Below are 13,346 nucleotides of genomic sequence, written 5' to 3'. Positions count from 1 at the left end.
GTTTTGTGTGCTGTGTTTCAAGGGATTCTTTGGCACAAGGATAGAGCAGCACGGGGCACTGCAGGCAGCTCTGGCTGTTGGTTGGATACTCTGGGCACAGGGAATTCCTTCCTCGTGGGCTGATAACAGAGCCAGGGGTGTTGTTGGAAAAGAGTTGTGGGTGATATGGCCTTGGTGCGTGTGCCAGCTCTCCACCATGATCCCGGGAAGTCTGAGCAGATCCCAGAGGTTTGAGGGGCAGTGGGAAGCTGAAGGATGTGGTCAGCCCCCAGAGCTGGCCCTGCCTCCCAGCCATGGCACAGTGCTGGTATCTCCATGGCCTTCCACTGGAGCATTTGGAGAGTGTGCATTTGGATCTGGCTTTGTTGCTCCTGGGCACCATCCTGCCAGTGGTGCTGGGATCAAGGCACAATGCTTGAGAAGGGGCCAGAAATTCCTGTTCCGAGTCCAGCTGTGGCCCTGGCAGCACCAGAGAGACCCTGCTGCTGGGGATGGCCCCCTCTCCTGCCTCACCACGGCGTCACCAGTGCTCCTGTGCCACAGCCTGGGTGGAATTTGGAGGCTCCCTCTCCCCTGAGCGCCGTGCTGCCAAGTCCCAGCTCACCAGCTGGGCTCTTATCTGCTGCTGGCACCAAGATCAAGGAGGAGAGGCTTTGGCAGGCTGGCTCCATCCACCCCTCCTCCTGGCAGCTCCCTGCCAAGCCCCAGCTCTGGCTGCTTTGCTGCTTGTCAGCCCAGTCAGGGCCTGGGCAGGTTTTCCACCTTCCTTGAATCAACAAGTGATTCTCCTAATTACAGATAAGGCTCCTGTGATAAAGGAGGAGGTGCTGTGGCAGGTGCCACAGAGCCTGGCCTGGGGCGACGGGGAGATCTAGGAGCAGGAATTGTTGATGATTGAGCTAATTGAAGGCAGTGAAATGTTTTTACCCCAAAAGGTGCAGGGCAGTGGCTGAGCTCTGCAGGAGGAACAGGCTGTACCCACTGGGCATGGCCCTGTGTCCCAGTGGCAGAGATGGGGACAGTGGCAGCTCCTCTCACACCTGAGGGGAATGAGGCGTCTTTGATTTTTCTTCTCTGCTTGTGTTTTTTTTCCATTAAATCTGTGTGGGTTTAGTGCTTTTGACAGCCAGGAAAGGGTGTACATCCATAAAGAAACACATGGACACTTCTCACTACTTGAATTCCTGAATTTCCTTCTTTTTGGTGGAATTGAGTTGCTGATGTCACTGATGGTCATAAAGCAGTTTGAGAAAAGTAGATGTTGGTCAATCAGGGGCTTTCAAAACTCTTGTGGAACTCTCTCCAGCATCAGCTATAGCTTGAGAACCACTTTGAAGCTGCTTATGACCCTTGTAAGAACTTAAATGTAAGTTTGGGTGGAATTCTCTTGTAGCTATTAACATTGCTCTGATAATTTTTGTGGCAAGTATGAATTAGAGTCCAAACTGAAGGACCAGAAATATTTCCACAGCTATTTCTTGCTCTCTGCCTCTCTTTGCCCCCCTTGGCAAGGAATTGCCAGCTGCCAGGAGTTGGCTTCGTTGTCCCTAAACAATCTCTGGCCAAACCAGCTTCAGTGTGGTTACAACCTTGTTTCTATTTTATTTTTATTTAATGTACTAGTTTTGCTCCGTGACAGAAGATTGTTTCACCCTCTATAAAACCCCCCAAAAAGTCACTGTAACATTTTTCCCCAGTGCCCAGGGAGGTGACCTTTATCAAGGTGACACTTTACTTCAGTGGCACTCACAGTTCTTGTGTTACATGGAACAAAAATGCTCCTTTTTGGCCCAGCTGGAAGGAAAGGGATACAAGGTCCCTCCTTCTGCTTGTGTCTGCAACAGAGCTTTAATTGTGCAGGGGACAGCAGGTACTCCTGGTGCTTGCCCAAATCTTCCCTGACCATGGTGGTTTCAAACTGAGAAATGATTTTGCTGCACAGGAAAAAAAAAATACTTTATAGTGATTAGAAGAAAATATTTATTGAATTTTCTGGAAAACAAGCACAGCTTTGATCCTGATGCTGAGAGGTCTTGACAGAGAATCTCTATAGGATCTGATTTTTTAAAAATTCTCTTAATGCACTGAAAGTCCTCCCCAAATCAAAGAATGGACTGGAGGCAGCACACTGCTAAATTATACTTGGTCCCATTTGGAGGGTACAAAGGAAAAGTAAGATGTCAGATATTGTATGAAGAAGTTTCAGAACACAAGGTCATTTTAATTCAGCCTTTTTTTTTCCAAGGAACTATCTTTTCCAAGCTTTGATATTTTCTTCAGAAAGGTCATTTCCTTTAAGCCTTTGTCATTAAAGACTTGTTCTTTAAAGTGCTCTATCAAAGCGTGCAGAAATTGCAAGTTACTGAAACTAAAATGCATGATCAATTTTAAGTCTGCCTACTAAAGCCCTCTTAAAATTAGATGTGCTTTGGTACTGGTGGCTTCTTTGATAAAGCCAGAGGAAGATATGCAGTTGGTCAATTCAAACCACCAAAAAAAAAAAAAAAAGATGATAATTAAATAAAACTTTTCCTCCCTAAATTGGAAAAGAAATTGTGAAAAAGCATTGAAAGAACTGAATGAGGGTCTGATCCTGCAAAAATGTGTCTTGTGTGAGAGAAGGAGGGAGTGTGCTGCATGTGGGAGCACTTTGTAGCACTTACACATAGTGATTGAGCAGCTCTGTGGTGTTATCTGGCATTTGTCATAATGTAAATAAGGCAAACCCCTGGATAAAATATCGTTTATTTACCATTTGTTGCCACAATTGGTCTCTCCTTCACTGACAGGGAACCAGGGAACAAAAAGAGTGGAGATTGTGTCGTGCCCTTGTTCTGCCATCCCTAATCCCAGTCTCTGTTCTTCCCTTTATCCCATGAACTGTGGGATAGTTCATCCCATGAATTTGTGGCTACAGGTCGTAAGAGCTTTGCTTCCTTTCAGGCATCCTTGGGAGAAGAGATGTTTTCTTTCCTGGTAGTGCTCCATCTTCTAATAGCAAACCTTAATTTTCCTTTCAACCCAGATATGTCCAATATTCAGGGCAGTATTTTCAGCAGACTCTTGGGAGGTGGACACGGAGCTCACCTTCACACAAGGAGGGTTTAGAGCTGAGAGCTCCTTTGGGCAGCTCTCTAAAGCAATTTTATCTGCAGAGCTGGGTCCCAAAAGCCTGCTGGATTCAAATGCTCCACGGACATACAGCTTAGTGGGAATGGAGATGGGCTTTGAATGTGGCAACACATGATTCAGACTCAGTATCAGGGCTGAAAACAAGGAAATGTGTGTTGGTAGAAGGAGCAAAGTAAAGGAACACCTTTATCTCAGCTGGGCAGTGAAGCTGTAATAATAACTTCCACCTCTATAAAATCTATGCAACAGATTCATACTTTGGGAATCTTGTTATTCTCCCATTGAAACCTCATATCAAAGTTTAATACCAGGCAGAGCTGACCATCTTTTCAAAAGAAGGTTGTGAGTCCTCATTCTCTTGTTGTCTCAAGCTTACACTGAAGTTAACTTTGTGCAGTTTTGCCCAAATAAAGGATTCAAGGAATTCATTAAAACTCTAGCCCTGGAAACCTGGGGTGGAAGTGGTCCTGGGCTGAAATGAAGGATGTAAGACCACCCTTGGCTCTTCACTGAGGAGTGCTGGGGGCTGCAGGACTTGTTCAGTGAGATTTAGCTGGCACAGGCTCAGGTGTGTCACATGGCACTGAAGATGTGGCAGCCAGTCTCAGGACCACAGCTGAACACTCTTCTCCCAGAGCAAGTGTTTTTTTAGAGAGGGATTTCTCAGTCTGACTGATCCCTTTAGATTCAGAGCCCATCTAAATCTCTCACCTAAATTTTATAGTCAGTTTTCATACAGCCAGACTCTCACTGAACATCTGAGGGTGGTGGAAAAGCAGACCTAAGGAGGCAATAACCCCATATGGATCTCATGATCAGTCAGAGCCTGGATGTTTGCAAGGCTGTGTTTAATTGTGCTCAGGAATAATGTTACATCTTCTGAGACTTAGCAACACTTGCTTGTCATCTTCTTGCTTGTTCATCCTTGTTGGATGAGGTCACTGACTCGTTTCAGTGTAGATCTGAACCTGCAGTGAAAATTCGGAGAGCTCTGTTGGTCTGCCCAGGAGATCCTGGAAGCCCCCCCACAACCTGAGGTGTGCCCCAGCACAGGTTGGTGGCCCTGTGCTGCTCCAGTGCCTCTGTTCAGACCTTTGGTGTGGTTCTTCCTGCACCACTGGGCTGCTTTGCTGCACTTTGAAATATAAATACTGGGCATGGTAAAATGGAACCAGGCACCTGGCCCAGGGTCCAGCTCCCACCTCACATCCTGCCCAAACACAAGCAGGGCCAGAGATTTTGGACAAAAAGCTTCAGGACAAACCAGCCCTTCCCAGAGGGGCATTTCTCACCTGAACCTTCAGCCTAACTCAATAAAGTCCATCTGCAAACACTTAACCTTGATCCTGCACTTCAGTTCAGGCCTATCCCCCTCCTTGGATGTGCTGACAAATAGGGACCATCTGGGGTTTCAGCCCCACAGCCAGCATGGATGGTTGACTCCTGCCTTTAGTGCAGGTCATACCTGAGCTGGTTCATGCTCCCAAATGTCTCCCTTGAAGCTTCCTTCTCTAAACAGCACTGCTGTCCAAACAGAATCTGTTAGGTTGGAGAAGAGCCTTAATATCATTGAGTCCAATTCTATCTCCACCATGTTCCTGCCTGAAAAATCCTTCAGCCCCCTGAGAGCTGCCTGTACACCCTTGGAGTCAGCAGCTCCAGCTTTGCTGTTGGGTGACTGTAGAAAGGCTGGTGCAAACATCTGTTCCACAAAGGATGGCTGAAGTTCTTACCCCTGGTAAGTTGGTGGGGTAGAAGCAGCTTTTATGTGGAGTGGGCTTGTTCTTTGGTGTTTTATTGGGGTGTGCTGGTGGAATCAGCATGTTTAACCTCTCAGGTGGATCCTGGAAGGGCTGTAAATTATTTCCTTTCACATATTTCTAGGGGGGCTGATCCTTTCTCTCCAGGCAGTGCAAACCCATGTTTTAGGATAGGTGCAGGAGCTGTTGTGGCTGTGCTGAGCTGGCCTGTGATGCTGAGCCCTGTGCAGGATCCAGCCCGTGGGTGACTTGGTGTGCTGCCACCTCTGCAGGTGTCCCCTCAGGGTGTCAGCACCTGGGACAGCCCCTCAGGGAGCCCTCCCTCCCTCCCAGTCACTGCACTTCATCCTCACAGAGGAGCAGCAGGGCTTTGCTGGGCTTGAGCTTCGTCATATCAATGTGGGGTTTTGGTGGCACTTTGGAAAATAAATGCTGTGGTGGTAATCCTGTAGGAGAATGGATGGGAAGTGCTTGGTGGTCCCTCTGTGCTGTGTTGGCAGAAGATGCTGGGTTTGGCCCATGGGGCTGTTTCCAGGAGCATGGTCAGTGTAAGGTACAGGGTTGTGAGCAAGAGAGTGAAAAATGCCAAGTGTAAACTGAAATAATATTTTAAAATCTGTGCAACTGCCAGAAGCTTTCTCACTGATGTGAGCAAATCTCTCTGGATCTTTGTTTCTTTTTTTCACATAACAGCCATTTCCCAGTAAATGTACATGTACCCATATGAGTGCAAAGCTGTGAAATAGCTGCATGGATGCTTAGAAACTTCCATTTAGAGATCTGAAGACTAAAAGGGACTTGGAAGTGGCCTAGGGACACTGTTCTTAAAACTTCCCTGAATTAATTTTCTGCTTCAAATCCAGTGGGTTTGGCTGAAAAAGGCCATCTCTATTAGAAAAAGAACTACTACCCAAATATTACTGAAGTCCTCTTTTACATTGTTCCTGACTGTGAAATTCCTCCCCTGAATTTGATGCTATTAATTACCTTCTCTTTTTTATTTGTGACTATTACTTTTTGATGTCACTTTTTGCTGTTTTCACTCCCTCTTTGCACACCTCACCTGCAATACTGTCCCATCATTATAAAACCACAGTTATATATTAGTAGTTATATATGTATATAATATATATAGTTATGTGGATATATGTATATACTTATATATTATACATAAGTTTGCCTAGCTAAAAATATTCTGCTAACCAGAGGTTGCAGTTATTGGTCACTTTTTTTTTTTTTTGTTTTCTCCCAAAGTTGATTCTTCTCCTAATTGTTCCCAGGCTGGTGGAAGCCAGTTCTGTTCAAGGGCAGATTCAGAGCTGTCCTGCTTGGGAACAGAAAGTTGGGCTTGGGAGAACAAGAGGGAAAATCCAGCGGAGGAAGCTCCTCCATGAGTGCCTGTGGTCAAAGCTGTGCTGGAATCACCCTGGGAGCAGTGCTGGGTGTCCCCGGAGGCTCCTGCAGATGTTGTACCCCGAGGTCACAGCCTTTGCCCTCCCCTGGGGGCAGGGGAAAGCTTTTCCGAGCATTTGAAGCTGTGTTTTCAAAACAGCGCTTGGGGTTTGATGCTTTGCCTTGATTTGGATGCCCCAAGGGCTCTTTGATTGAGCGTCTTCACAGGCTAATGTTCTCCAAGAAACCCAAACACCCTCGGTAATTAACGATGTGCAATTATGGGTGGGTTTGTTTGTATCCTGAGCTGTCATCTGGGCTGTGCTGGGGATGGGGGTGGGACTTTGGGGGGGCTCAGCTCACAGCTGAGCTTCGGGAGGGGATGGAGCAGGGGAGAAGGTGTGAATGAAGCCAGGCTAATTCACACTTTGCATCGGCGGGCACTCTGGGTTTAACCTTTTCTTGCCCACGGGGAGGTGAAGACATGGTTGGTCCCTCTTCAGGCACTCGGGTCTGGAGTGTTCCCTGCAGGCAGAGCAGCGTCAGGGCAAAGCAGCTCCAGGGAAAGCAGCGACAAGGCAGAGCATTACAGGGGGGACGGAGGAATTATTATTAGTTATTTATAGCAGTGCTGCCTCCTGGATGTGTTGGGAGTTCTAGATGGTAAAATTTTTAAACTTTCTGTACTAACACACTCTTAACCCCCAAAAGAGCACTACATTTAACCTAAAGCCATAGAGAACGCTTCCAAAATTGATTAATAACACTAAGATTATAAGTGTATCGTTTAATTAGAGGTGTATAATATCACAAGGTAAAAAACTTAAGAGTTTGAAGGTTTAGAATATAGTAATATATACAGAACAAGATAGAAGTTTTAAAATAGAAGCTAGTCCTTCTTCTTCATGAGTTTAAGTAGTATTTTGTAATTAAACAAAAAATTCCACATTGCGGACTTCAAGTAATTAGTTATTAAGTTAAAAGTAAAAATAATTTTAGTGTCATTTCTTAATTAAATTGTTTATCCTTAAAAGACCTTATAAAGAAAAGTAGTTAACCATTTTGTAACCTGCTAGTAAAATACGACAAAACTCACTACCTGTGAGACTATAACATCGACAAGAAAAAATAAACATTTAAATCTAAACACAAAATACTGTCTTAAATACCTTCAATCCCAACCTCAACATGAAAAAAAAAAAAAGCAACCCGAAGCTAGCATGCAGCAGGGATGTTCCTGAGCACAGATGAAAGGCGGGCTGGCAGCCTCTGCTCCCGGCGCAGTCCCGCGGAGCCGAGCCGTGTTTAACGCCGCTGCCAAACCGTGTTTTCCTCCGTGTGTGGCTTGACAGAACATCGTGTTTAACCTCGCAGTAGATGGGATAAAACAAGGTTCTCTGTCAGGACTACGAATTCGTGATTCTGTCTGCTCCTAAGCTCTGTCTTCCGCTCCCAGCTGTGGCCGCTTCCATCGTGCGGGTACGTGGGATGTTTCTGAGGGGACACAGCAGCCTAAAAACTTGATCTTTTTAATCTTAGTTAGGTGTCCTTCCAATTTATGCACCTAAACCACTTAACCCCATGGAAAAATGCCTTCAGTCCCTAAAGAAAAGCCCTTGCAGTGGTTTGCTCACCAGCTTGGCCCACATCTGCTCATACCCAGATGTTGCCCCAGCTAAAAGCTGCCTCCATTTAGTCCCAAGTGTTGAATACGTGTTCAAAACATCTTGTAGAGCCCTGCATGGGAGTTAATGTGTAGCAGGGCTCTCAGCTCAGCATCTCTGAAAGCTGTCCAAGGCAAACCCGTCCCCAGCACGTGGCATTCCCATCTGGAGAAGGAGAACAGGGACCCAGCTCCATCCTGCACGGTCCATGTATGGAAAAGCTCGAGTGCTGATGGTTTCTAGCACAGCTCCCCAATATAATGGTGTAATAATTAACAACAGCATCTGAGTCTCACAGCTCCTCACAGCCTGTTCCCCCAGAGCTGATGCTGGGTCCAAGAGCCCCATCTTGACTGTTGATCTCCTTGGGGTGGATTTGAGGCATGGAAGATTTGTTGCTCGTGCTTGGCACATCTGTTTGAGAAATCAGATTGGCATTTCCGCTGGGAGCTGTGGAGAGGGTTGCTGCAGACCCCCCTGCATGGACCAAGGCTTGAGGGATAATTTGTCAGCATCTCTTTGTTGTTGACTCAAAATCTTGCACCACTCAGTGGTGTGGGAGAGAGTCCATGATGGATAACGGGATCTCCCTGCTCCCAGTCTGATGGATGGGAGCTGTTCATATGTGGAGCCTTCTCCTGGGAGTGGTGTGATTCCAGGGCTCTTCCAGGACAGCTCAGAGCACCCCCTGAGTGTCCTAACGAGCCCCCTAATGAGCTTTGTTCAGGGGACTGCAAGCACAGCTGCCGTGGGGACAGCTGGGAGACGCACGGAGCTCCTGGGCCCTCCATATGGATGCTCTTGACCTCTGAGGCCTCTGAAACTCCATGTGGCTGCTGAGGACACTGGAAAGGGTCAACCCCCTCTCCACACCCCCAACAAAAGGGGGGTTTGGCAGACACTGCCAGGACCAAGCCGTGAAAAGGTCCTAGAGGGAGGTGGGGGAAGCGCTGGCTTTCCGGGGGTTTGCAGTGCAGCAGAATTCCCTTGTAAACACGGCCTGGAAAAGCAGCTCCCACATGCACAAACCTCACAGGGTGCTGGGTAACTGGGGCCAGCCGGGTCTAACGGGGCTGGGATCCAGCCACTGCCATGGAGAGGCTGCTGCAGCTCGGCCGGGGTGACTTTGAACCCCCTCCCCATCCCCACAGCTTTGTTTTCGGGGCTATTGTGGGGCTGCCGGAGCCAATCCCCGCCAGCCCCGATTCAAAGTCCAGGTGCCAACCAACTTGAACTCTCCAGCATCCCTGCCGTGAAGCAATTATTCCCTCAGACACATTCATTGTTCTCATTACACCATAAATTGTGAATGAATTAAACATGCACTTACCACTATGCACCACAGCTGTCAAGGAAAATAACACACCAATATCGCGCGGGGCTGGATCCCGCTCCTCTCCCAGGAAGGTTTGCTGCTCACAGGGAAGGAGGCAGCAGCCAAGCTCGCTGGGGCTGGTGTTTTCTTTATGGAGAGGCCAAATCTCTGTTCCCACTTAGAGCAGCTCAGGGCAGGACTGTCTCTCTTGGATTTGATGTTTTAATTGTGGTTTTTCTCCCCTTTTGGCCACATCGATATCACTGCTGTGCAGAGGGGAGGCTGGTCCTGAGCTTGCAGACATCCCATGTCTTTCTTGGGGCACAAAATCCTGCTGTGGGTGTGAGAGGAGAAATCCAGCCTTGTTTTGGGCTGGTGGGATAAAACCACTGGAGCCCCTGTGCCAGCAGCAGGACATGCCTGGCCCAGTGAGTGCTGGGCTCACTCCCACGAGCATCCCAGTCCACACTGGGAATTTCACTGTCGGTGCCTGAGAGCTGGCAAGGGAAGCTGCAAAGGAAAGGTGATTTAGAGGGAAGCTGTGAAAAGGTGATTCAGCTGCCTGACTTGATTTTAGGGTGCTGGATGCACTCACACACACAGACACTTTCCCAAGGAGCAGCAAGGGCATTTATTTATTTTCTAATCTCTGCTCCACATCCACAGAGTTCATAGAGCTGGAGCAGTCTCCTGGTGTGTCCTGATAAATTCCCTGATTGTTCCTGCTCCAAAGAGAGGACCTGGAGCTGGCAGTTACCTTGGGGTACAATGTTGGGATTCACCAGACAGGATTACAGAGGGGGCTTTTCTTCTGAGTGCGGGAGCTGGAAGTTTGTCTGCATTTCTCTCCTTGCACCGCATCTCCAAGGAGGTTTTCACTTTCTAAGAAGGATGTTACCCACTGAGCTATTCATAGCAGTTAAATGAGAAAAGGGGTTAATAAAATACATGCTAGAAAAAAGAAAATAAGATTAGAAGGACTGATGTTTTGGCTGTGAGGCCTTCAGTGGGCTGCAGAGAGACGGGGGGAAAAAAGGAACAAGATTATTATTTCTTTTCTCTAGCTCAAAGAACTTCATGGCCAGAATGGCACCACTAATCCAATTTTCTTTCTAACAAGTATTTTATCAACACCTCTTTCTTTTTTCTCCCCTCTATTCTCCTTCCTTCAGTCTCTACACTGACATCTGATTAGCTGCATTAAAACTAGTTTCAGCTCCAGGCTGGCTCTGCTCTGTTCCTGGGGCTCTCAGGAGCTGGGGTCCCTCAGGACTGTGCCCATCCTTCCCCTGCTCACGTGTGCCTGTGCACACACAGTCCCTGCACTTTCTGGGCACCTGGTTTTCCCTGGCTGACCACAGCAAAGTCTCTTTTCCAGGCGCTCGGCCCCGCTTGGCAGAGGATCAGATGCAGCTCCACTGAAAGCAAACAGCCGCCTTTCCGAGGGAGTAAATATTTCGCAACGTGTTACTTCAGTCTTATTTATTATGAACATATTTTCCCTTTTATCCGGGGATTTGCCAACTCTCCGGAGTCACAAAACCTCGCCGCGGCCTCGCGGAGGGCGGCGTGCCTCTCCTCCCCCCTGCCATTCCGGGGGATGCAGAGATCTGGATTTCACCCAGCCCTGCTCCCCTCTGGGAGAGGGGGATGTGCTGCAGGAGCCTGGCGTCGTCCCCTGCTCCTTCCCAGGGACACCTGAGGTGGCACATTTGGTGTGAGCAGTGGTGTTGGGTCGTGGAGCAGAGTGGGGAGTTCCCATTCGGACCAGTCTGCCCCAGGATGTCCTGGAGGGGTTTTGGGGCAATACATTCCTGTAATGTACTGCCCCAAAACCCTGCAGGAGGAGAGGAGTTGCTCTCCTGTTATCTGCCTTCTCTCCTGAACCTGCTGGAGGGAGAAAAAGGGAAGATCTGGTGTGAGGGATGGTGCTGGGGGAGACCATCAAGAGGAGACCCTGGAGAGGACCCTTTATCTTGGGCAGAGGAGAAAATGAATTCAAGCCTTAACAGAACCTGATTCATCTTTGTCAGCCCATGACTCCTGTTTGGCTGGGGGAAACTGCTGCTGCACTGGCCTCCCTTCCTGGAGGTGTGATGGGGCTGGGAGGGTCCTGTGGCTCCAGGCTCTGCTCCCCTGGGCAGGTGGGCTTTGGTAGTGCTGTGCTTTGCTTCCCTCAAGGGCTAAGAAAGCAGAACTCCTCCCTGCAAGGTTTGCCTGGGCCTGGGGAGGTTTTGAGGTGGGGTTTGTGCACCTGTGAGCACAGCAGCAGCTCTGGGACTGCTGGCACCATGAGGTACAGCCTTTGCCTGGGTCACTCCTGGGAGATAAAATTCCCCCTGAGTGTGTCAGGACCAGAGGTCACAGAGGAAGCTGCTTGGCCACTCTGCTGCTTTCAGAGGGATTGGGATCATGGAGAGCCAAGAGATTTTCTCCACTGTGTTTGATTCTATTCCTCCATATACTGAGCTGGGAAAAGAAGGTTGAGTAACAATCCTAGTGCAAGAGGGGGTGTCCCTGCAGCCAGCCCCTCCTGTGGGATGGGGCCAGCCCTCCATGGGATGAGCCCGTGCTCCCCAGGGTTCCCAGCAGCTGAGGAGGCTCCCCAGGAGCTGGGCTGTGCCCTGACCCAGCCCAGACAGCCTGTCCAGCGTTTTTACAGGAACAAGGAGAACTTTATTCCTTTGTTACCTCCTTGGATCACCTCCCTGTTCTCTGAGCATCCAGGTGCTGATAACTGGCCAAAGACCAGAGCAGCTGGAGCAGGAGCGAGTGGCTGAACCTGGCTTTGCTGCCACAATTTGGGATTACTGTTTAGGCAGGAATTAGCTGGCACAGGGAACCCTCCTGGACCTCTGAGTTCCCGCATGGAGGGCTCTGAGGTGGAGGAGCAATGACCCGCCGTGGCTCGGGGTGTGAGGAAGCATCTTGGGCTGTTCCCATTTGTTCCTAATCCTTCTTGGCTCTTCCCTTCACTGGAAAATGAGACCGTGTTGGAACACGACCTTGGTTCAGCATATTAATTAGTGGGATGTTTGAGATAGGTCAGCAGTTAAGTGCAGACAGGCACGGTCATGCTCAGGGTAACGTCAGGGGCTGGGAGTTAATCCTGCCATTCCAGTGGGGTTCACTCAGCTCCAGCTGGGGGAACAGCAGTCAATTGGATCTTTGCAGTCAAATTTCACTTTTGATGGGAAATCAAAATGCTCTACAAGCAGAGAGGAGTTTCTGATTCATGCTTTTTTCCTTCCCTCTGTAGCAAAGCTGAAATTCCAGGGCCTGTTTCAGCCAAACCCCAAAATGTGGGAATTCTGGGATGCAGCAGTGATCTGTAGTGGACGTGGTGGTGTGACAGGGATGGGTGACACTGCCATGGCCCAGCCACTGTGTGCTCCTCCACCCTCCCATGCTCTCCTTGCCCAGGCTTCATGGGATGTGCCATCTGGGTTTGTGAAATGCAGAGTAAAAGCTACGCCTCCCATGTTTTACTGAGTTTAAAAAAGAAGGTTATTTAGTTGCAATGTAGGGTTTATCAGGATTTTCTCTGAGTTGGCTCCGTTTTCATTGGAAAACCTTTCCTGTCAGCACATTTTCCACTGATTTGATGGACAAGACCCCACTGAACCAGCAAGTGACCCCCCATTCTGGGCAGTAGCACGAGCACCTTGGGGTACACCAGCCACCAGCCGTGACCTCCCTCTCTCCATTTCTCCATCCCAGATGTGGTGTTTGATGTCCCTGCCTGGTGTCACCTCTTCCACCAGCCCTGCTCTGGACCCCCAGTGCCACGTGCCTGCTCCACAGCCACCCCTCCCTGCGCAGGCTTCGTTAGCATTTCTCAATCAACGCTTTCTCATTAGTGGCTGGGGCCACTGGGAGCTTTGAATGAAGGTGGAGCCAGGCCAGAAAAAGATCCTCTCCTGAAAAATTATAATGAAAGCAATAATGGCTGGGTCCTTGAGCAATGCCTGCCTATGACAATTGTTGTCTGGAGGCTACTTAATTACGAAACTCTGTTCTCAGCCTCGGGCTTCACGGTCCTGTGCCTTTACTCTCTCTTGAGCAATGTTTTATTGCTATTGT

General features: G+C 48.7%; 1 protein-coding gene across 1 annotated transcript in view; it reads left to right on the top strand.

Moving 5' to 3' along the window:
* The window catches only part of AXIN2 (axin 2), a 51,326-nt gene that overhangs the window by 493 nt on the left and 37,487 nt on the right, over positions 1–13,346 (top strand). The gene's annotated exons all lie outside the window — the stretch shown is intronic.

The sequence above is a fragment of the Passer domesticus genome, chromosome 20 (assembly GCF_036417665.1).
Source record: "Passer domesticus isolate bPasDom1 chromosome 20, bPasDom1.hap1, whole genome shotgun sequence".
Classification (NCBI taxonomy): Eukaryota; Metazoa; Chordata; class Aves; order Passeriformes; family Passeridae; genus Passer; species Passer domesticus.
Note: the sequence above shows the minus strand (reverse complement) of the source record. Positions and strands in the feature narration are given on the sequence as shown.